This window comes from Meriones unguiculatus, chromosome 6 (assembly GCF_030254825.1).
Source record: "Meriones unguiculatus strain TT.TT164.6M chromosome 6, Bangor_MerUng_6.1, whole genome shotgun sequence".
Classification (NCBI taxonomy): Eukaryota; Metazoa; Chordata; class Mammalia; order Rodentia; family Muridae; genus Meriones; species Meriones unguiculatus.
Window position 1 is genome coordinate 93,928,815 of NC_083354.1, and position 25,750 is coordinate 93,954,564.

The 25,750-nt window shown below is 38.2% G+C and overlaps 1 long non-coding RNA gene across 1 annotated transcript in view; it reads right to left on the bottom strand.

Annotated features, from left to right (window-relative positions):
* Positions 1-2,721: 2,721 nt before the first annotated feature.
* LOC132654728 (uncharacterized) overlaps positions 2,722-25,750 on the bottom strand; it is a 101,192-nt gene continuing 78,163 nt past the window's right edge. Inside the window, exons 2-3 of the long non-coding RNA XR_009592425.1 lie at positions 12,423-12,469; positions 2,722-5,812 (exon numbers count right to left, since the gene is read on the bottom strand). This is a non-coding gene — a long non-coding RNA (uncharacterized LOC132654728). The remainder of the gene's footprint in view (positions 5,813-12,422; positions 12,470-25,750) is intronic.

Below are 25,750 nucleotides of genomic sequence, written 5' to 3' on the forward strand. Positions count from 1 at the left end.
AAATATTTCACAAATCCACACAGGAATCACAACTCACATTTTAAGAAAATGAGATTTGATCATTGACATTAATAAGATCATGTTTGATGAGATCAGAAAAAGCACACTATTCAAAGCCCTGAAAGTATAAAATTGTATAATACTTTGGCGAGACCTGTCAGAAGTGTGATATACTAAAATAAAGTACAATTTCTTTTTTTGTTTGTTTGGTTTTTTTTGTTTGTTTGTTTGTTTGTTTATTTTTATTTTTTTTATCAGTTACATTTTATTAACTCTGTATCCCAGCCGTGTCCCGATCCCTCATTCCCTCCCAGTCCCTCCCTCCCTCCCTCATCTCCATTCTCAATCTCAAATCTCAAGAAGGGAGATCTGTGCTTGGAGCAGGCGGCACTGTGCTCTTTGCAAGTTGCTGCATGCACTGCAGTACCTCCGCTGCCACTTCTGCCCATTATGGGGAAGTGCCCGGGAATTGATTCCCCAGAAGAAGTCCAGGGAGATGTCCGTGGTTGACCTGTGCCCTATTGGACTCAGATCAGGGTTTGCTCCTTTTCTCCCAGAAGCCTGGGAGCCTTGTTTTGGGTTCCACTGCCTCTCCACTCACCAATTCGGCGATTCAGCTCCTCTGTCCCTCAAATACATTGGGAGCTGGTCACCATCATCTTGGATCCACCTCATAGTCTCTCTATCTAATGTCCTCCTTTCACACTCGAACTATGTCCCTGTTCTCAGCAACCTGAAGGCTTACTTCTATAAAAACCACATGCTGCCAATATGACATTCCTCTCTGCTAGGCTGCTGTGTTCTTTCATGCAGCTTCAGGAGACACGTTATGAAGGTCTGTCCACTCCTATCTCAACCTTTCAATATGAAATCTTCAACAAAATAAAAGATCTGTACCTGCTACTTTCCTGGCAAGACTTATCTCAGTAACTATGATATAATAAGTACAGAAAATACATTAAGAACTGGTAGCCATCCAATCCCGAGTGAGTACTAGGCTCTGACACATACAGGTCAATGTGAGAATATTAGCAGTTGATTTGGAGATGAGATGAAGACACGAAGGGACACGATGTGTTAAAAAATTACATAGAGATCGGAATTACAAAAGTTTTATATATATATTATTTATGATATATTATATATACATAATTTATATAATGTTATATAATTTTATATATATATACACACACTGTTTAGGTGGAGACAAATAGGAGGGCATTTGGGATAGGTACACAGGCAACAAGATACCTGGTCATTTGGAAAAAGCAGACGGGCTTACATGACAGATGGTGGAGCACTAACAAAAGAAACAGTTGCCAGAAGTTCCCCATTCTATTAGTTTGGGTGACTGGGTAGATGACAGTGTCTTTGAGATAGACATTTTCACCGAAGAACATTATTATTTATGTTGTTTTGTATTAATAAAGCTTAAATTATTGATATTTAGTAGTTCTGCCACTTGGCCAGCTTTCCCTATCATGAGGTCTTGCCAAGAAATACATAAATCTTGCAAGCTCAGGATCCTCACCTGCTCTTCCTTTCCTAGAGAAATTTCTCCTCACAATTTCATTGTTTCCACCACAGTCTAAAAGTCACATACTGAGGGGACAGGGGCTTCTCAACATCCAGTGAGGAATAAATTAGCCAAATTAATATTTTGGTAATGTCTTCAAATTTAATTTTATACCCTTAGGCTGTGAAATTACATAACCTGGTCTCAACTGAAACTATATAACCATTTTTCTAAATATTTACTTCTAATAATTATCTCACATGTTGTGTATTCTTTCTCCACTATCTGAAAGGATTAATTTAGTATTAATTAGTTGAAAAACCTGCAAAATGTAGAGCATAGCTAATTGTGAAATGAATATAGATGTTTGGCAAGATATTGAAAATTTAGGGATAAAGATTTGGGGATCATCTATGTAAAAATAATCAAAAAGCAATTTTTTGCTTTTTTTTCTTTGGAAGCTCTGAATGCTTGCTTCAACATTGAAGACTCAAGGAAGAGCACAGCTATAAATGTCATCTTGATCTGATTATCACAGATGCACATTGGTGCCCATGCATTGAATTATCACACTATGCCCTATAAGCATATATAGCATGTTAGTAAAAATATAAAATATCACCCCTTGATATCAGAAGAAAAAGAGAAGGACTGAGAAGACACAAGTTCTGAGAATTATGGGAGTTTATAAAGTAAAAGAGAAAAAGAGAAGAAAATCAGGAAGAAATAAATATAAAGATGTATGTACATATATATGCATATATATTATTATCAGTGATAATTCACTTTTCCTCTTTCCATTCTCTCTCTATATATACGTATATAAAAGACATATATAGAATAAATATATATAGAAAACCGGGGCTACTAGAATGGGGATCTTCTGACAACTGTTTATATAGAAAGAATATATACACTTTGATCCTAGTGCATTAAATTTAGTGCAATAACATGTACATATAATTTATATGAAATATAATGTATATATGTGTGTACATAAATATGTTTATAAATATGTGATATATGTGTACATTTAATACATATATGTATATAAAATATATATGTATATTTATTCTCCCATATTTCATATATATATATATATAATATCCATAGAGAGAGAGAGAAAGAGAAAAATGAAGGGAACAATGAAAGGAAGGAAAAGGCAAAAGAGAATAAAAAAGTTATCACTGAGAATAACAGAAAACTTTGGTAGTAAAATGAGACTTGACAGAAGTAACCTGAGAGGTAGAAACAAAACCAGAGAACGTGGCATCAAGTAATATCAGAAAAAAAATTACAAAGAAGAAATGATAAAAATGCAAAATATTATTAATATTAGTAAATAAAAATTAATTTATCTTTCAAAAGAAATTAGACAATAAGGTCAGAATGTATATGGTTAGATCTTGCAATTCCTAGGTCACTGAAAAGAAAAACTACAAAGGCAAATATCTTCATGGCATCTTAGGAGAAAAATGCCATGTAGTAATTTATGGCCTCACACATTTCTCCAGTCTTAAAGACTAACACTGAGCCCTGCACATGCCAATGGAGATACAACCAAAGGGAGTAGGAATACGTCTCTTTGTGAAGTTTAATGTACTAAGACCAGGGCATAAATTTAGCTTTTTTTCGAAGATAAGTATCTAAGCCATTACCAACTAATTCCAGGGAGGTATTCATTTTCCCTTTCTGACCCCTCTAGTCACATGTTATTGATTGTACAAAATAGTAACAGTGTTATAATCAGTTACAGCTATACCTATAAGATGAACACTACAGTCTGAAATGACCAGCCCACTTTTTAAGATCAAGGACATAGTCCATGAGAAAAATTCAAGATGATAGCAATAGAAGTAAGATAACTTTGTTATCATTAAACTGTAGGATCTTTGAAATGCAGTAAGTTCTAAAGCAAGAATGTATAAGTGAAAACAGCAAAGGAAGCAGGAGTGACTATTACCCCCCACTTCCACCTCTGTGTCTTGAGGACAGGAAAAGGAACAGTATACACCAAGTGTTATAGCAATCTTTAAAAGCAAAGTGCATCTATACAAAGATCAGTTTCATACCTCTTTTCTTCCTTATGACAAAATACTTGAGTTAAATCAACTCAGTATAGCAATGGTTTATTTTTAAAGACGGTTTCAAGATTTCAGGCTATGACTACTTGTCTCCATCTCTGCTGGCCTCACACAGAAAAGAACATAATGGTGAGTCAAAGCTGCTAACATCTAAGAGGCAGAGAGTGGGGAGGCTCAGAGACAAGAGATAATCACCAAGTATACAACTCAAGTACCTGTAACCAGATACCATTCCCTTCAACCAGGTTTCATCTCTTAAAGTTTCACCACTCCCAAACAGTCCATCAAGTGATGGTCCATAACACTGATAACACCTGAGCCCTTATGACACATTACCACCTCTACACTGCTGCATTTGAACCAGTCCTTAGGCACATAACCCTTCATAGAACAATCCAGATCCAAACTATCTCCTCCTAACCCCACCACCTATCTGTCCCCTGCCTGACAATGAGCACCCAGATTGGGCCTATTGCTCTGGTGACACTATTAAGAGAACATAGAAAGTCAATGAATCCCCAAGCTTGCCTCCAGCATCTTCTTTGCTTTTATTTAGTTTGTAGTTTTGATCCTGATCCATTAAAGAATGCTGTTATACCAGGCACATTCTCACCCTAGTCCCCTCCCAATCTCTTTGAGACACCCTAAAGTCGTATAGGGTGGCTTCTTAAACCTTTCTTTCAAACTCATTTTTTAGTAATATAGTAAATTTTAGTTGACTTTATAAAACAAAATATATCTTTTTGCCTTATTTCTATGTATTTTATTTTTTGGAATAACGTAAATCTTTCTTTGGAGATGGCAAACCATAGTATTTATTTATGGAATCCCATCTGGTACCAAGCTACTTGCCAATAGAAAGGTGACAAACATAGTTATTTGCCAGTTTTTTTAATTTTAATTTTTTTCACAATTTATTTGTTATATATCGTGAGTGAAACCCACTCCCTCAACTCCTCCCAGTCCCACCCTCCTTCTTTCTTGCCCCCCACTCCTCTATCCGTACTCCACTGATAGGGGAAAGTCTCCTTTGCCATCTACCCATAGCTTATCAAGTCTTATCAGTACTGTCTGGATCCTCTTTCTCAGTGGCCTGGTAAAGCCACATCATCAGGGGCAAGTAATCAAAGAGCAGGTGACCAAGTTTCTGAATGAGGCAGCCGCTGCTCCCCTTACTCATGAATCAAGATTTTTTAATTAATCAATTAATTATTTTACTAATTTATTACAATTTATTCAGTTTGTACATCCACTGTAGCTTCCTATTTTGTCTCTCCCTAGTCCAATCCACCCTACCTTTTCTCCCCCAATGTCCTTTTCCTAGTCCCCTGAAGGAGAGGATCACCTCCTCTTCAATCTGACCCTATTCTATCAGATCTCACCAAGGCTGGCTGCATCATCTTCCTCTGTGGCCTGGCAAGGCTGCAAGGAGAGACATTGCAAGTAGGAGAAGACAAGGAACAGGACAGGAGCCTTCCACAGGGGACCTCTGAAAGGCTCTACCCACCAGGGTACCAAAGGAAATACTAAGGCTCATAGCCAAACTTTGGGCAGAGTGAAGGGAATCTAATGAGAGACAGAAAGACCTGGAGGGGATCAAGTTTTAATTCAATATATTTTTATGTTGCCTTAGCAACCCTCAGAAAAAAAGAAAGTTTTCTTTTACTTTACTGTAAAATTTAAACCTTCTAAAATAGACTTCTCAAGCTTCTACAAAAATTTAGATTCTTTAACTATAGTTAATACAAAGCATAATAATAATAATAATAATAATTAACAAAAACTGACATTAAATAAAACAAGATCTAGTAATACAGACCCATAATACCAGTTTCATGAGAGGAGGATCCCCAGTTCAAAGCTTCCCTTGGTTACAGGGTAAATCCAACAGTAGCATGGGCCAAGGAGCATATTGAAACCAAAGTTCAAAGTTTGAGGTTACAACCTATTGGTTAAACACTGATCTGTTAAGCACAAGGCTTTAGGTTTAATATTAATTGCCATAAAAAATTAAAAAGAAAATAAATAATTAAAAATACAAGAAGAGAAGTCAATGATCTGGTTTCATTTTGTCAAATGTAAGTATCCAGTGGGAAAACTGCAGCTTTATTTGGTGGAACTGCATGTGCCTGTAGTTTCAGTACTTGGGAGGCTGAAGCAGAAGGACTGCCGTAAATCCAGTGCCACATTGTAAGTCAGGGCAGTAGAGAGCCTATCAAAGAAAGGAAAAGAGAAAGGAGACTGTTTTAATGTACCAGCTTGGTAACAGACTTGTTATTCTGATTTTATTACTATCTTTCTTCATTCCTTTGCGCTTATCTTCAAATAACATAAAAGCAAGCTAAAATTTGGGGAAAACTACTGACAAGCTTTATTAGTACTTTACATATATTTGTACTTGAAGTGTCCTCATAGATTATTTTCTCCTTTCTTTTAATGTTGAAGATGGAGAGAAAATCCTCTATTTTTCCAAAAGCCAATGATTAATCAGGGCTCCACAGTATCAACATGACCTTCCTGGGGAAAACACAGTGAACATCCATTTTTCTAGGGAAAGTCGGGACATAGGAGAGTCTGTTTAGAGTAAAAGTGGGGAAACAAAACACTGAAATTGATCATAACTGTTTCAGCAACTGCATCAAGACCAGAGGATCCTCCTGAGTCCTCTGGGAAAAAAAAAAAAAAAAAAACTTTTCCAGAATAATTTACCAAAAATAAAGCTTGTCTAAATTTAAGAATTGGCTTCAAGGAGGCAGATCTCCAGAGCACTAGAGCTTCCAAGGTAGGAGGAATTGCTCCAACATGATGTTTGTAGAGTCAAGAGGTAGACCCAGAGACACTACTTCTCTTTGTTGAGCAAACATAAATATCACAATATCCAGTGTACATTGAATATCAATTAGAATTACCTATACGTTTTGAAGCATAACCACCCAGAATTAGGGCCTCACAATTATCCTCACAGGCCACAATATTAGACTCATATGTATTGACTTTTGTGATATAGTGTTTAAGAAGTTTGTCCAGATTTACAAGAGCTAATACACAGCACAGTGAGCATCAAATCTGATCACTCTGACTGCAAAGCCCTAAGTCTCAGCCACTTTATTGCCCCAGGTGGGTTTGCAAAGCTAAGAACTAGACAGGTTGATTTGTCGTGCACTTGAAATCAATTACAGAATTGGAAGAAAATCAGGATGTAAAACCAGAAGAAAATGAAGACATAAAATAAGAGATAGCAGAGGACAGGTAGGAGGAAAGAACTGGAACACCTGTCATTTCCTGTGCGATACAGGAAGCCACATGGTGCTAAATAGAATAGGAGGAAGCAGGCAGATACCGCATGGGTTTCATCAGTAAGCCAGACCTGTTCATTGTGGATGCAGAACAAAGAGACCTGGAAGGTGGATAGAAATGAGACAGTGCCAAATATACCAATAATTGTTGTTGAGAGAACCTTGCATAGGGACACTGACTCACCAAAGAGGGCATTTCGGTGCATATTGGAATTCCAGTCTTTGCTCCTGAGAGAGAAACTCAGAAGAGCAACAAGAAGAAAGAAGGTTTCTCTGGTAAATGCTCCCCAGAGTTTGTTAATATTCTGGGATGTGGCTGTGGACTTCTCACTGGAGGAATGTGAAAGTATCAGCTGTGCTCAAGAGGGCATGATGTTAGAGAGTTACAATACTCTATTCTTTGTAGCATGCAGATTCCAGATAGAAGATTGTTTTCAGTGGGAAACAGAAGATAAATGCGCATTATGATGAACACTGCTCATGGACCAAATGTAACAGATTCCCTGACGGGATGTCCAGAGATCCAGGAAAAAAAAAAAAAAAAAAAAAAAAAAGGTTAGAAATGACGAAAACAGAAGATAGAAAAGACAAAAGAAAGAAGATTTTGCACAAATGATTTCTTATGCCAAGCAAGGATTTCAATATTTTGCCATGCTGTCCTGTAACCTGATATGGATTCTAGGCTGTCTTCCAGTTCACGTGGATCTGACTGCTTTTGCATTCTGCCTGCTATGAAGAAGAAATGTAACAGAAGTATCACACACACAACTTTAGATAGAGAGACCTGCCTGCTGCTACACAGAGCAAGTGGGCAAAGGACACACAGAGGCCTCCCTACTGCCATGTGACACAAGCAGCATGAGAGGAGGAAACATCCAAAGACCTGTCCACTGCCAAGACACAGGGTCCTGTCAGAGAAAGACACCCAAAGTCCTGCCTGACACCATCAGGCACCAGGGGCTATAGGTACACAATGGCATTCCTGCTACCACACCAAGCAGCATGAGAGGGGAAAGAAGTCCATAGGGCCATCTACTTGCCCTCATGTCACATGGGTGGTCTGCAGACACTGAGAGGACTGTTTGCCAACATGCAGTGTGCCACTGGCTTAGGTGGAGTCCATGCATGGTCCTTGGTCGGTGCCCCATAAGCCTCCCTGGGCCCAGGTTTGTTGGCTCTGTTGGTCTTCTTGTAGAGCTCCTAAACCCTCTGGATCCTTCTAGTCTTGCCCATACTCTCCCTCAAAATTCCCTGTACTCTGTCTTCCCAGTGCTTAGCCATGAGTCTCAGCATCTGTTTCTATTGGCTGTTGGGTGGAGCCTCTCAGAGGACAGATATGCTAGTCTCCTGTCTTCAAGCATAGCAGAGTATTGTTAATAGTGTCAGGGGTTGCTCGCTAAGCTTACTATTTATAATCCATTATAAAGGGAAGTCAGGGCAGGAACTAAAGACAGGAACATAGAGGCAAGAACTAAAGTAAAGGCTATGGAGAAGTGCTGCTTACTAGCTTACTTCCATGACTTGCTCAGCCTGACATTTTATGCCATCAAGAACCTCTTGTCCATTGGTGGAAAATTTATAAAATAGAAGAATCCTATAAGACTTTCAAAAAGGATATCCTTGACTGCTGAGTAGAGCCTAGCCTATAAAGGCAAGAGCAGAAACAGGCAACAGCATTGATGATCCACCTATAAGATACAATGAAAAACCCTGGGAAGTCAGCAACAATGGAAAATAGTGCATAGGTTTGAGATACTTAAGTTGCAAAAAAGTCAGTAGAACTATATTAACTTTATTTTTTTCAGTACAGCTTATACAAGTAATATCACCAAAAGAAAGATAGATACCATGGTCCCATGAGTTGCCCATGTTTGCTTCCTGTTGTTTAAGATCTTTCCTCACATCTCAGTCTTACCTCCTTTTGTCAAGTTCAATGAACTTTTCTAGGTTTCTCCCATTTGCCTGCAGCTACCTTCAATAGTAGCCTTTTCTGGGCTCCTTTCTGGCATTATATCTGTCACTGACATGTGTTGCCAAGCCTCAGCATCTCTCCATGACCTCTTCAATCATGGGGCTTCTAAAACTGAGGCTACAACTTCACCAGTGGCCTGGCCTATCATAGTGCCAAACTTCAGGTGCTCTCTATAATCCCTTCATGCCTTCAAAACCATTACAACCTGAGAAACACATGACCAAGTGTTTCAGCCAGCATGAGGTACAGACTTAACTCCCTCTGAATCACAGCTTCTGTGTTGTGCTGACCTTGTGGAAACATTTCCCAGGAGGTTTTACCTCGGTAGTGCTGATCCCATCTTAATCAATACTAATTTCTCAGCTCCAGCTAACCCTTGTTGAATGTTATGGTAAAGCACATATTTCATTTTAGTGATTCTGGTCTTTTTAACCAATGCTGACTCTTGAGCTCCAGCTGACTAGAATCACAGCATCCTAGCATCAAGTAGATAAAAACATGCCATTATAGTTTATAATCCTTACAGAGAAAATGAATAATATATAAGAAGGAGCTATCATCCTGTCTATTCTACCTATAGAATGCTATGAAAAGAATGATTAAGATAGGGCTCTCAGGACAAAAGGCTTAGAAACACTGCTTGCATAGACCAGGGGAGGAGTAAGTATGAACAGAAGTAACCTTCCCAGCAGCAGCTGTAGAGTCACTGAGGCTGGAGCTAGGTTAAATGTGAGAAATGGGGGAAGGACAGATTGGTAAAAAGAACCATTCATATCTTGGAAGTCAGCTTTGATTTTAAAGGCAATGAAAAACAACTAGAACATTATTGAAAGGGAAGAATCCTGTGATACTTTCAAAAAAGATACCCTTGGCTTCTGGGCAGAGGCTAAACTATAAAGGCAAGAGCAGAAACAGGGAATATCATTAATAGTCCACATAGAAGATGCTGAAGAAAAAACCTGCGAGGTCAGCAATTATGGGAGGCAGTGGAAAGATTTAATGTATTTTGTATAGTTTCACATTCACATAGTAAGATTTTAAAGGCAACACTCATGCCTTAATAGAGAATCTATTACCAGAACATTAGGAAGTACGATGTGGCTACAGAAAAAAAAATACTATCAAAGCTTTAAAAAATCTAGCAGAATCATATATATTCTGATTATGGTTTCTGTGGAATAAAATTAAGCCCATAAAAGCTAAAATACACTCTTCTTACAAATACGTATATAAAAATAAGAAAAGGACTGGATGGGTGGCTCAAAACGAGTGCTGTGCTTGCAAAAGACAGAATTCAGGTCTCAACACCCATTTAGGTGGCTCAGAATCATCTTTGTCTCCAGCTTCAAGGAATCTAGCTCATTCTTCTGGTTTCCACAGGCACCTGTACACATGTCCACACGCCCTCACACAGATGTGCACAAATAAAAATAAATTTTTAAATTGAAATATATTCTTTACTCATACAAAATATACTGATTATAGCTTCCCCTCCCTCTCCTCTTCTAAGTTGTCCCCACACACACGCTTCTGCTCCCTCTGGATACACTCCATTTCTGTCTCTTAGTAGAAGAGACTTCTGAGAGATACAATCAAACGTGACAAAATAAAGTATAATATGATAAAGTAAAAACTTTCCTATCAAAGTTGGACAGAGCAAACCAATAGGAGGAAGAGATTCCCAAAAGCAAGCAATAAAGTCAGAGACCCAGAAGTCCTAGAAAAAAAGTACTAAGATAATAGCTATACTATATACACAGAAAACTTGGTGCAAACCTATGCAGGTCACATGCTTCCTGCTTTAGATTCTGTGAGCTCATATACACCTTGCCTAGTTGATTCAGAATGCGGTGTTATCCTGGTGCCCTCCATTCCTTCTGACTCTGATAATTATTTTTCCACAGTATTTCCTAATGTCTGAAGGGAGGAATTTGATGGATATGTCAAATTTTCCATTTTCCATTTAATGTATGGCTGTGGGCCTCTGCATCCATTCCCAACTGCTCCTAGAGGAAGCCTTTCTAATGATGACTGCAAAAGTCACTGATCACTGTGTATAGCAGAATATTATTAGGAATTATTTCACTGACTTTTTTTAGGCCAATCATATTTGGTTTTATTCTAGGACTCATGATAGTTCTTGATTACCCAACAGTGTTGTGTATGGGTTCTTTCTCATTCTTTCTCATGGAGTGGGTATAAATCAAAACAGACATTGGTTGTCTCCTCCCACAAGTTCCATGCAACCACTGCCCAAGCATATTTTGCAAGGAGGATTGGTCAAAGACTTTATGGCTAGGTTGGGATCTATCTTTCTCTTTCAATAGCCTGTAGAGTACCTTCCTTCATGGAAAAGTCTAGAACGTGGGCGTGGGTTCTCCATGTGGTCGCCACATCAACTTCTCCATGTTCAATGACTTGTATGGATGTTTTTCTCAGCAATGGTTCCTGCATCAGTTTTCAGAGAGTAACTCTTTGATTTATCATCATACTGAGGTTGTTTTCTTTTTTTTTTTTAATTTAAATAAGACACCCTGGGGCAATAGCCCCACTGAATGTAATCCAGTCCCTCCAATGGAAGCCTTGCCTGCCTACAAAATGTGGTCAGTTGAGGCACTAAATCCCCTATCACTAAGAATCCTCATCAAGATTACCTTCATAGATTCCAAGAAGTTTCCACTACATGAGGTTTCCACACTACCTCCCCAGTTGACACAATTAAAACCATCTCTCCCTGCACTCTCTTCCTCCATCCCATCGTCTCCAACTCAAAATTATCCCTCCCTCTTCTATCTATACCTACTACAAGCCCACCCATAAAATCTATTCTATTTCCTCTTCCCAATGAGATTCATGTGTCCTACCTCATACCTCTTTTTTTTACCTAATGTTGTGGGTGGTTTTCCTCCCATCTCTTGGCTACCAGAATAATGACTCATGAGACTCACTGAATATTATACAAATACCTAAGCCATATAGGTAGGCTCTTCTCTGACTAACTCATAAATTAAAATAACCTTTTATACTACTTTACATTTTGCCATGTGGCAGGTTACCTGAGCTTAAGCACCATGCATCCATCTTCCTCACATCTTACAGGCTGAATCTTGAGCACCTGTCTCTACCTCAGAATCTTCTGTGCCTACTGGATGTTCTACCTCTTATTTCCTGCCAAAGCAGTAGGCCAAAGGTGTTTTAATTAACAGGTGTTACATCCATAAAATACACAAGAGATTCCTTCTACAAACTTATCTTTGTGGGTCTACAAATTGTTGTCATTTACTAATGGCTAATATCCAATTACAAGGGAATGCATACCATATTTGTCTTTGTATTTCTGGATTATCTCACTGAGAATGATTTTTTGTAGTTCTATTCATTTGCCAGCAAAGTTCATAATGTCATTTTTTAACAGCTAATTAGTACTCCATTGTGTAAATGCACCACATTTTGTTTTCCCATCTATATTTTCTCTACTTTTTTCTTATTGTAAATAAAGCCACAATGAACATGTTTGAGCAAGTGTCCTTGTGGAGCTTCCTTTGGGTACATACCCAAGAGTGGTATAGCTGGATCTTGAGGTTCATTGATTTCCAATTTTCTGGAAAAAAAAAAAAACACAAACAAACAAAAACAAAAAAACAAAACATTTATTTCTGTAGTGGTTGTACAAGTTTTCACTCTTAAAACAAAAGAATAGAAATGAATAGTATGTCATAATATGGTCTTACATAATATTAATAATTTGTCTATATGGAAATGTCTGAAAACTCTGAAATTTTAATATTCTGTTTGCAAAGAACAATCTTATCTGCCTTTATTGCTGCTGGTGTTCAAAGCACTCACTGCTTTGGTATGTCTTTTCTGAAGCGCACACTATATTGACAGGTCACATTATCAAGAAAAAGGTAGTTCAACTGATGTGATATATCTGAATTTAGGAACTAAACTAAAACTTTGAAATTCAGTTTTCCCAGAATTAATTTCTCTTATCAGGAAACGTGTATGCTCTAAATAAGATCATGAGGCTCAAAAACTAATTGTTTGAGAACACCTATTTGGAAGTAGTAGCAAATGAGGTAATCACATTAGTGACTTAACATTAGTGGTCACATTAAGCCTCACATTTACATGAACTTGGCTTATTTCCTGTTTCCTAGTTGATATTAGTAGAGTAAATTATCCTGGCACAACAAGAGAAGCTGATTGCATACTGGACCTGGATGATAGGACATTAATGAACATAATAAAGAATGTCTCACTCCTGGTTTAGCAGAGATTCTTAGAACTGAGGTGTGATTCTGCCTAAATTACACATATAATGAGGCCCTAAAAGCATCTAATGAACATCAGAAGAAAACAGCAGAGTTCATTGTTCCAAACTTAACCGTTTGAGGAAACAGTCAAAAATTCGGCTAGAAAACACAATAAGGTGTTACTTTCTACTGCAATCACTGCCTCAACATAACATATTCCACATGGGGTAGAATTCGGGCTTAAAAATGACGTAGTGTTTTCTACCATCAATAAAGCTGGCCTTGGAGAAAAGCATACAAAACAGATTCACACATCACTGTCTGACAATTGTAGCAACAATGAAGAACTTATCAATACACTTTTTTATCTGAAATTCATAGGAAAAAAAGAGTACAGAGATTAAATTGGAAACTTGATACTTTTCAAGAAAGTACGTGTCTTGAATAGTACATCTTCTAAAAGTCCAAGCCATACGGTGCTGCTTTTGAATAATTGCCCTACTATCAGCAAATTTAGATTCAAACTTATAAACATAAAAAAATGTAAAACAAAATTAAACTAGTTGCAGCATGCTAACAGCAGACTGACCTTTGTTAGCTTAAAAATTACAGAACAAAGTGGGAAATCCCAAAGTTTTGGTCATATAGATAGAAATAACCTCTCTCCATTAATAATCTTGTTGCCCTGAGTATATCAGTTACAAGAGGGGTTTTCTTTCTTTCTTTTTTTTTAAAAAAACACTTTAGTTTATTATCAGGTTTAACTATTCTGTTTTTCATCAAGAGGCAGTGTTCTTGAAGTGACTCAATTTCAGGACATAACTGAGAAAAGTACTTGACAAGAACACAAAATTCCATTTATTTCACCTTTTTTTCCAGATGAATGATTTTTATGTAATCTTCCTGATAATTTTTGAAACAATCCTTTTCTATTTTTTTTTTTCAATGCAGTTTATTCAGGAACCTTGAACAATCATCTGACCCTGGGGAAAGCCAGCCCACAGCTTAAATAGCCTCTGGGTAGCCAACCCCAGCGTGCAATGTGGGCAATGCAGATAGGTCCACATACACAGAAGCAAGCCAGATCCTCAGCCTTAGCCAAATGTGGAGTTGTTCGTGACAGAGAGCACTCACCATCGGGAAGGTAGAAGGCAGAAACCAGCTCCATCTTTAAGGCACGGCATTACGCAGCTCTCTACAGTTCCCCCTTTTTGTTTTGGACGCATCAGGCAAGAGTAGAGGTCTGATCTCTGATATTAGAAATAAATTGGGACTTTGTACTGATGTTCATTTAGGTGTCATCCACCCAAAGAGCATCAGACCCGTCCAATACCTTTTTCTCAGAGGCGGGACCTGGGGCATCAACCCGCATGTAATCAGACTTGCTCTTCTCTGGGTCCAAAGCGGCTGACCCTGAGAGCAGTGCTTAGCCTCGCATCCTGAGCGTAACATTTTAGCTTTTTATGGTGGCCAACCATGCTTGGGGAGACTGTCCTGCTTCAATGGCTGTAAAGGCCTGAATGATCATGGCTGCATTACGCTGTTGTGAGACTCTAATCTTGCATATACACCACAGGCAAACCAAGGAGACCAACACTAGAAGGCCTGCTAACGCTCCCATGCCCGCCCATTCCTTCAGATGATTCATGGCTGCAGCAATCCATGATGATAGTCCTGTGGCTAGTCCTGCATCCACTCTGGTAGAATTTACCATGATAATGGCCACTCTCAGCTGGGGGTTTTCATTGTTGAATTTTTACTAGTCAATGTGCTAATGAAGGAATACATCTAAGTGTTCATTTATTGTAGACCAAGGCTTTAACAACTTGAAAAATATTCTTATTTCCATAAAAGTGTCAAATATATCTTAATATGATTCACTTATCTATTGCTCTACTGACTTGTTGAACAAATGTCTCTACAGGACAGCTCTGTAGAATAGCAAAGTTAGGCATTTTGAAGGGCTGGTAACAGTACACTGACCATTGCTCCAGGACATTAAATTCCAATTATATTATCTTTTTCTACTGACCTTACTAATTTTATTTTCTTTCTCCAAAAGTAAGCTATTATTTCACTGTCAATTTGGCATTTGGGAAACTAAACGAAATAACCTTAGAGGAAAGAAAAACTCAACAGAAGTAAATTTGACCCAATTAAGAAAGTCAGTCTAAGGACAGGATTGACAGAAACCTTTATATTTTCATTTTCCTGCTCTAGCATTTGCAGCCAGAGTTTTATGTATTCGATGACTTCATTGTGCTTTAATAAGCAAACCTTAAAAACACAAGACAGCTTATCAAGTGCAACAAAATTTTTTTCATATCATATTCCACCTTGATTGGGAATAAGGCTTCTAATTTATCATCAGAGCTCTCCAGAGTTTGGACACAAGTTTTCTCAATGGTGAGGACTGCTAAATGAAACAAAATGAATTAGCACTTTTGACAGGAGCTTCTTTTGAAATGGGTTATATGTGACCTTGAAAGGCACATGCATCCCAACATAAAAGCCGCCAGTGCTCTCTGTTACAACCTTGGCACCACTCATGTAAAAGCCTGAAACTCAAAATATTTAGAAAACTTGAAGAAATAAAAGCAACTCTCTGGGTTAGAACCTAAAGATGTTTTAAATGATATATATATATATATATATATATATATATATATATATATATATAAGTATATATATATATATACTTCTAACTACATTATAAATTCATTAATAAAAATTTTAATATTCTTGCAATGTTTCTAGAACTGTTGTTTCTTAGGCAGGAGAGTTATTTTGAAACATATCTAAACTAGAGGGAGTCCAAGACGGCAGCCACCAGTGCGTACCATATGTGAGGGGCAAAGGATCCTAATCTCCAAAATTGGTGAGTAGGGGAAGGGGATAGCTGAAGCCAGAACATTGACACTGAGGATTTCTGGAATAGAGAGGACAACCTATGAGCTGGGCCATTTTGGATCCAGGTAACCCATGGACCCATCTCCTGATGTCTGAGAGTGGTGAATATTCAATCCCCGCCTGTATTTCCCATTGTCCCAAGCACAGCGCTCTGTGCTAAGGCAGCAGTAGTTGCTCCATGCATGAGCTCCTTGTTCAGTGATTGAGGCAGCAAAGGCAGCTTCTCTAGGCAGGAGACTGTGCTCAGTGAGTGAGCCTGCAGAAGCAGCTGCCCCAAGTACAGACCTCTTTGCCCAGCAGACAAACAGTGGACACCACTCAGCTGATGGATCTCCTACACTAGCCTTTGACCATCTGGACCAAAATTTGAAAATAGAGAGCAGGGGAACCCCTGTGCTTTCCAAATAGGTTTGCAAGCAAGTGAGTGCACCTTCAAGTGAGTGCCTGCAGAGACAAAGATCCAGGGTCCCCCTTGGCTAGCAGCCAGACATCAGATCCTTCCCACCCACACCCACACTATGTGCAACTTAGGGATCCTTGGGACAGCTTTCTCAACATTGAAGCCCCTGTTCTGTGGGTCTCCCAGTGGAGCCAGGGCAAATAATTCCTGGAGCCAAAATAGTGCATCCCAGACATATCTGAATACCTAAACGATAGTACAACAGGCCTGTGGACACAAGGTATTCAGGGCACCTGTGCATGTGAATTGCGATATCAAATGCAGCCAGCACAACCACCTGCACTTACACTCAACCCTTCCAGGCATCTACACATTCAAGCACCCTGTCTTTCAAGGCACACTTCCACGCACACTCCTGAACTTGAGTTCATGCAACCTTCCTCCATTAGCTACAGCTGAAACAACCACATCCACTCTCCAACTGGTGGTCCCCTCTCATCTTCCTGAAGAATACTCCAGACACCAGAATCAGAGGGACCCAGTCTGGATTACAGACTCCAAGAACAAATAGCAAAAGTTATGGATAAGCAGAAGACTAGAGGTCGGCGAGAGAACACAGTCAACAAAATCAGGACATCATGGCTTCACTAGCAAATGCCAAAATCAATGGATATTTTAATTCATTGAGAACACAGGAAAATGATGTCAAATCTATGTTTATCTAGTTAGTAGGAGCATATAAGGAGGAAACAAACAAATCTCTCAAAGAAATACAGGAACGTAGAGCCAAACAAATAGAGGCACAGGTAGAGGTTATCTCCATGAATAGTCCTCGGTTGGAGTATCAGTCTCAGAACACATCCTGCTCTCCTTGTGGAGCTCCTGTCATCTCCAAGTCTTATTATCTCCCCCTTCTTTCCTAAGATTCTCTGCACTCTGCCAAAGTTTGGCTTTGAGTCTCAACCTCTGCTTTAACCTTGCTAAGTAGAGTCTTTCAGAGTCCCTCTGTGGTAGGCTCCTGTCCTGTTCCCTGTTTTCTCCCTCTTCCTATGTCCCTCCCATTTGCCTTTCTGAGTGAGGATTGAGCATCTTACCAAGGGCCCTCCATCTAGCTTAGGTTATTTAGGTATACAGATTACAGTATATTTATCCTATATTATACGGCTAATATAAAATTATAAGTGAATATATACCATGTGTGTCTTTCTGTTTATGAGATACCTCACTCAGGATGATCTTTTCTAGTTCCCACTATTTACCTGCAAATTTCTTGATTTCCTTGTTTTTAATAGCTGAGAAGTATTCCATTGTGTAAATGTACCACAATTTCTGTATCCATTCCTCCACTGAGGGACATCTGGGTTGTTTCCAGCTTCTGGCTACTACAGATAAAGCTGTTATGAACATGATTGAGCCAAAGTCCTCATTGTGTACTTGAGGATAATTTGGATATATGCCTAGGAGTGGTATAGCTGGATCTTGAGGAAGCACTATTCTTAATTGTATGAGAAAGCTCCAGATTGGTTTCTAAAGTGGTTGTAAAAGTTTACATTCCCACCAGCAATGGAAGAGGGTTCCCTTTCTACACATCCTCTCCAGCAAGTATTGACCTTAAGTTTTTGATCTTAGCCATTCTGATGGGTGTAATATGAAACTCAGGGTCTTTTGTTTTGCATTTCCATGGTGACTAAGGATGTTGAGCATTTTTTAAATGTTTTTCTGCCATTCAATGTTCCTCTACTGAGAATTCTCTGTTTGGATTCGTACCCTGTTTTTAATTTGATTACTTGATCTGCTGCTTTCTAATTTCTTGAGTTATTTATATGTTCTGGATATTAGGCCTCTGTCAGATATAGGGTTGGTGAAGATCTTTTGCCAGTCTGTAGGCTGTCATTTTGTTCTGATGACAGTGTCCACTGCAGATTCATGAGGTCTCATTTATTGAATGTTAATCTGTGCTGTTGGTGTTCTGTTCAGGAAGTTTTTCAAGGCTCTTCCTCACTTTTTCTTCTAACAATTTTAGTATGTCTAGTTTTATGTTGAGGTCTTTGATCCACTTGGACTTTAGTTTTGTGAAGGGTTATAAATTTTCATTTTTCTACATGTAGACATCCAGTTAGACCAGCACCATTTGGTGAAGATGCTGTCTTTTTTCCATTGTATAGTTTTTGATTCTTCGTCAAATATCAAGTATCTGTAGGTGTGTGGGTTTATTTCTGTGTCTTTCACTTGATGCCACTCTGTTTCTATACCAGTACCATCCAGTTTTTATTACTATTGCCCTGTAGAACAGTTTGAGATCACAGATGGAGATACCTCCAGATGATCTGTTGTTCTACAGGATTGTTTTTGCAATTCTTTGTTTTTGTTTTTGCATATGGAATTGAATTGTTCTTTCAAGTTATGTAAAGAATTGTTTTGAAATTTTGATGCACAGCTGTTGAAAATTTGGCACTCTCAGTCCCCTGAGTCCTCCATGGTTGACCTGGATCCAAACATTTCCAGCTCATGGATTGTCCCCTCTTGCCCAGGAAGCCTCACGTCCATGTTCTGGCTTGTCCATGTTTTGACTTCTTCCTTTCCAAATTGTATCCCCTTGATCTCCTTTAGTTGTGCCTAATTTCAGCGGGATTATGTTTCTCTCCATTTAGTTTGATGTTTGCTATAGGCTTGTTGTATATTGTCTTTATTAGGTTTATGAATGTACCTTGTATCCCTGCTCTTTCCAAGACTTTAACATGAATGGGTGTAGGATTTTGTCAAATGCATTTTTGGCATCTAAGGAGGTGATCATGTGGTTTTTCTCCTTCCATTTCTTTATATGGTGGATTACATTGATGGATTTCCATATCTTGACCCACCCCTGCATGCCTGAGATGAAGTCTACTTGGTAATACTAGATGACATCTTTTATGTGTTCTTCGATTCGGTTTGCAGATATTTTACTGAATATTTTTGCAACCATGTTCATAAGAGAGATAGGTCTGAAGTTCTCTCTTTTTGTTGGGTCTTAGTGTGGTTTAGGTAACAAGGTAACTGTGGCTTCATAGAATAAGTTTGGTAATGTTCCTTCTGTTTCTATTTTATGGAATAGTTTGAAGAGAATTGAAGTTATCTCTTCTTTGAAGATTTGGTAGAATTCCATGCTGAAACCATCTGTCCTTGGACTTTTTTTGGATTGGAGACTTTGGATGACAGCTTCTACTTCTTTGGGGCATAAGACTATTTAATCTATTTACCTGATCTTGATTTAAGTTTGGTAAAGAAATCATCAAGAAAATTGTCCATTTTATTTAGATTTTCAAAATTTGTGCCATATAAGTTTTTGAGGAAAGACCTAATGATTGTTTCGATTTCCACAAGACCTAATGATTGTTTGGATTTCCTTGGTGTCTGTTGTTATGCCCCCCTTTTCAGTTCTGATTTGGCTGATTTGGATAGTTTCTCTCTGCCTTTTAGTTAGTTTGCCCAAGGGTCTGTCTATTCTTGTTGATTTTCTCAAAGAACCAGATCTTGGTCTCATTGATTCCTTGAATTGTTTTCTTTGTTTCCAATTCATTGATTTCAGCTCTAAGTTTGATTATTTCCAATTGTCTCCTCCTATTGGAGTTGTTTGTTTCTCTTTTTCCTAGGGCTTCAAGATGTGCTTTTAAGTTGCTTGTATTAGATGTCTCCAACTTCTTTCTGGAGGCTGTTAGTGCTATGAACTTCCTTCTTAGCACTGCTTTCATTGTATACCCTAGGTTTGGGTAAGTTGTGCCTTCATTTTGATTGAATTTTAGGAAGTCTCTAATTTCTTTTTTCACTTCTTCCCTAATCAGCTGTCATTGAGTAGAGAGTTGTTTAGTTTCCACGTGTATGTAGGCTTTTTGTTATTTCTGTTATTGTTGAGGCCTAATTTTAGACTTTGGTGGTCTGATCGGATACAAGGGATTATTTTAATCTTTTTGTATTTGTTGAGGCTTGCTTTGTGCCTAACTACATGGTCAATTTTTGAGATGGTTCCTTGAGGTGCTGAAAAAATGCTATACTCTTTTGAGTTTGGGTGAAAAGTTCTGTAGACATCTCTTATGTCCATTTGATTTAGGATCTTTGTATATGTCATATATGTCATTATTTCCCTATTTAACTTCTGTCAAGATGATCTTTCCCCTGGTGAGAGCAGAGTGTTGAAGTCTCCCACTATTATGGTGTTGGGATCGATGTGTGATTTTAGGTTCAATAATGTTTCATTTACAAATGCAGGTGCTCTTGTATTTGGGGCATAGATGTTCAGGATTGTGACATCCTCCTGGTAGATTATTCTTTTGATGAGAATGTAGCGCCCCTCCTCATCTTTTTTGATTAATTGTGGTTGAAAGTCTATTTTCTTAGGTATTAGGATAGCTATCATAGCTTGTTTTCTGGGTCCATTTGCTTGAAAAACATTTTTACAACCCTTTACTCTGAGGTAGTATTTATCTTTGTTGCAGTGGTGTATTTCTTGGATGTAATAGAATGTTGGATCCTGTTTTTGCAACCAATCTGTTAGCCAGTGTCTTTTTATTTGAGAGTTGAATCCATTGATTTTGATAGACAATAGTGACCAATGAATGTTTTTTTCCCTTTATTGTGGACTTGATGGTTTTACTATTAATTGTTTTCTTTTAATTGTTTTTTTCAAAATTAAAAGAAATATTTTTAATTCAAACTTAATATACATGCAATATGATAATACAGTAGTTATTATTGAATCCAGAAAATTCCATAAGGATGATTAGAATATCCCCAAGCAGCTTCAAATGTTCTTTTTTTTTTTTTCAATGCAGTTTATTCAGGAACCTTGAACAATCCTCGGACCCTGGGGAAAGCCAGCCCACAGCTTAAATAGCCTCTGGGTAGCCAACCCAGGCGTGCCACGTGGGCAATGCAGATGGGTCCACATACATGGAAGCAAGCCAGATCCTCAGCCTTAGCCAAATGTGGAATTGTTCGTGACAGAGAGCACTCACCATCGGGAAGGTGGAAGGCGGAAACCAGCTCCATCTTTAAGGCATAGCATTCCGCAGCTCTCTACAGTTCCCCCTTTTTGTTTTAGACACATCAGGCAAGAGTAGAGGTCTGATCTCTGATATTAGAAATAAATTGGGACTTTGTACCGATGTTCATTCAGGGTCAGCCGCTTTCGACCCAGAGAAGAGCATGTCTGATTGCATGCGGGTTGATGCCCCAGGTCCCGCCTCTGAGAAAAAGGTATCGGACGGGTCTGATGCTCTTTGGGTGGATGACACCTAAATGAACATCGGTACAAAGTCCCAATTTATTTCTTTTAATTTTTTTGTGAAGTTATCTATATCCTATATTTTCTTGGGTAAAGTTGATTTCTATGGATTGGAGTTTTCCTTCTAATATCTTCTGTAAGACTGGGTTGCTGTGTAGATATTGTTTAAGTTTAGTTTGGTCATTGAATGTTTTGTTTTCTCCTTTGTGTTGATTTCCTGGGTATAGTAGTCTGGATTGGCAACTGTGGTCTCTTAGAGTCTCCATGATATCTGCCTAGGCCCTTCTGACTTTCATAGTTTCCGTTGAGAAATCTGCTATGATTCTGGCAGGCATGTTCAACTGCCTGCCAAAGCCACCAACTTGGGATTCCCGCACAGCCACCTGAAGCAGCTATGACCTGGGTGCTTATACAGCAGACTACAGCAGTGCTGGCCTGGGGTAACCTTATAGCTGCCTGCTGCAGCTGCTGGAGTAGGAGGCCCTTATTGTCACTGCTTCTGCTGTGTCACTGAGCTCAGAGGCTCTTGATTGGGGCAACAAGCTGGAAGGCCCATAATTGAAGGAAGGGGACATGCAGAGCTGTTGAAAATTTGTCACTCTCAGTCCCCTGAGTCCTCCACGGTTGACCTGGATCCAAACATTTCCAGCTCATGGATTGTCCCCTCTCGCCCAGGAAGCCTCACGTCCATGTTCTGGCTTCAGCTGCCCCTCTCCTTAACAATTTTGAGGTTTTAGATCCCGTGCCCTTCAGATATGAGACACATTGATTGCCGCCAACCTGGACTCTCCTCCAGAAAATATTTTCAAGAAAATCATGGATGAAACTTTTTCCAACTTAAAGAAAGTGATGTTGTCCATTAACATAGAAGAGGCCTACAAAACACCAAACATACTAGACTAGAAAAGAAACCCTTCATATCATAATAGCGAAAACACTAAATCTGCAGAACATAGAAAAACTATGAAAATAAGCAAGGGAAAAAGATCAAGTAACACATATAAAGATAGACCTATCAAAATCACACCAGACTTCTCAACAGAAACTATGAAAGCCAGAATAACTTGGGCAGATGTCATGCAGACTGTAAGAGACCACAGTTGCCAACCCAAACTACTATACCCAGAAAAGATTTCAATCAACATAGATGGAGAAAACAAAATAAATCCATGACAACTCTAAACTTAATCAATATCTACACAGGAACCCATCCCTACAGAATGAAAATGCCAATACAGTGAAATCAACTATACCCAAGAAAACACAGAATGTAGATAATTTCACAGTAAAAAATTAATTAATTAATTAATTAATTAATTAAAAGAAAACAGGCAGAGAAACAGAGTAATGCCACCAACTCCACAAAAAAGGAACAAATTTTCATTGGTCACTATATATATATCAACATTAATGGTCTAAACTCTCCAATAAAAAGACACAGACTAACAGAATGGTTGCAAAAACAGTATTCAACAATCTAAATAAAATGGACAACATTATTGATGGATTCCACTTACCAAAATCATGTAAATAGATTAAGTAGTCCTGTATGCCTGAAGGAAACAGCAGTCATCAGAGTTTCACTTTCAAAAAAAAAAAAAAGCCTAGGGACAGATAGTTTCAGTTCAAAATTCTACCAGACCATCAAAGAACAGCTGACTCTAATACTCTTCAAACTATTTCACAAAATAGAAACAGAAAGAACATTACCAAACTCATTCTGTGAGGCCACAGTCACCTTGATACCTAAGCGACACAAAGACCCAAGAAAAAAAGAACCTCTGACCTATTCCTCTTATGAACATTGTTGCAAAAATATTTAATAAATTACTTGCAAACCAAATTCTATAACACATATAAGATATTATCCAGTAAGATATTACCAAGTAATATTCATCCCAGGCATGCAGGCTTGGTTCACTATATGGACATCCATCAATGTAATCCAACATGTAAAGAAACTGAAGGAAAAAAAAAACCACATGATCATCTCCTGAGACCCAAAAAAGCAATTGATAAAATTCAACAGCCATTCATGTTTACAGCCTCGGAGAGAACAGGGATTCTAGGCACATACCTAAACATAGTAAAGGCAATATACAACAAGCCTGTAGCCAAAATAAAACTAAATGAACAAAAACTTAAATCAACCCCACTGAAATCAGGGAAAAGAGAAGTCTGCCAACTCTCTCCATATCTCTTCAACATGGTACTTGAAGTCCTAGCTAGAGCAATAAGACAACTCAAAGAGATCATGGGATTATAAAATAGAAAGAAAGAAATCAAAGTATCACTACTTGCAATTGATTTGATAGTATACATGAACACCGTTAGCAAAGTGGCTGGATACAAAATTAACTCAAAAAAAAAAATCAGTACCCCTCCAATATACAAAAGACCAAAAGGCCGAGAAAGAAATTACAAAACTACACCCTTCACAATAGCCAGTAATAACATAATGTACCTTGGTGTGACTCTAACCAAGCAAGTGAAAGAACTGTTTGAAAAACACTTCAAGAATCTGAAGAAAGAAATTGATGAAGATATCAAAAAATGGAAAGATCCCCCATGCTTATGGATCAGTAGGATTAATATAGTGAAAGTGACCATCCTGCCGAAAGCAATCTACAGACTGAATGCAATTCCCATTAAAATACCAATGCAATTATTAACAGAATCTGAAAGAACAATTCTCAATTTCAAATGGAAAAACAAACAAACAAACAAGCAAACAAAAAAAAACAAAATTCTTAAAACAATCTTGTACAACAACAGATCATCTGGAGGTATCCATATCTGTGATCCCAAGCATACTACAGGGCAATAGTAATAAAAATTGCATAGAACCAAAATAGAAACAGAATGCTGGATCAATGGCATCAAATACAAGATGCAGAGATAAACTCACACACCTATAGATACTTGATTTTTGAAGATGAAGCCAAAATCCATACAATAGAATAAAGGCAGCATCTTCAACAAATGGTGCTGGTCTAACTGGATGTCTACATCTAGAAAAATGGGGAAAAAAAATCCATACTCATCACCTGCACAAAACTAAAATCCAAGGGGATCAAAGACCTCAACATAAAACCAGAAACACTAAAACTCTTTGAAGAAAAATTGGGAAAAGTATTGAACTCACTGGAAACAGGGGACAACTCCCTGAACAGAACACCAACTGCACAGGCTCTAAAATCAACAATAAATAAAAGAACCCAAAACCATTCAGTAGAAAAAAGACAGCATCTTCAACAAATGGGGCTGGTCCAACTGGATGTCTACATGCAGAAAAATGAAAATACATCCATATTTATCACCCTGCACAAAACTAAAGTCCAAGTGTATCTAAGATATCAACATAAAACCAGATACACTAAATCAGTTAGAAGAAAAAGTGTGTAAGACATTGGAAATCATTGGCACAGGAGACAACTTCCTGAAGAGAACACCAACAGAACAGGTTCTAAGAGCAACAATTGATAAATAGGACCTCATGAAGCTGAAAAGCTTCTGTAAAGCAAAGGACATAGTCATCAAAACAAAACGGCAGCCTAGAGACTGGGAAAGAATCTTCACCAACCCTGTATCTGACAGAGGGCTGATATCCAGAATATATAAAGAACTAAAGAAGTTGAAAAGCAGCAAATCAAGCAATCCGATTTAAAAAAAAATGGGGTACAGAGCTAAACAGAGAATTCTCAGTAGAGGAATACAGAATGGCAGAAAAAACACTTAAAGAAATGCTCAATGTCCTTAGCCATCAGAGAGATGCAAATCAAAACGACCCTGAGGTTTCCCTTTACACCCATCAAAATGGCTAAGATCAAAAACTCAAGTGACAACACACACATCCTGGAGAGGTTGTGAAGAAAGGGGAACCCTCCTCCATTGCTGGTGGGAATGCAAACTTGTACAACCACTTTGGAAATCAATCTGGAGCTTTCTCAGACAATTAGGAATAGTGATTCCTCAAGACCCAGCTATACCACTGCTAGGTATATACCCAAAGTTTGCTCAAGTACACAACAAAAACATTGCTGGTGGGAATGTTAA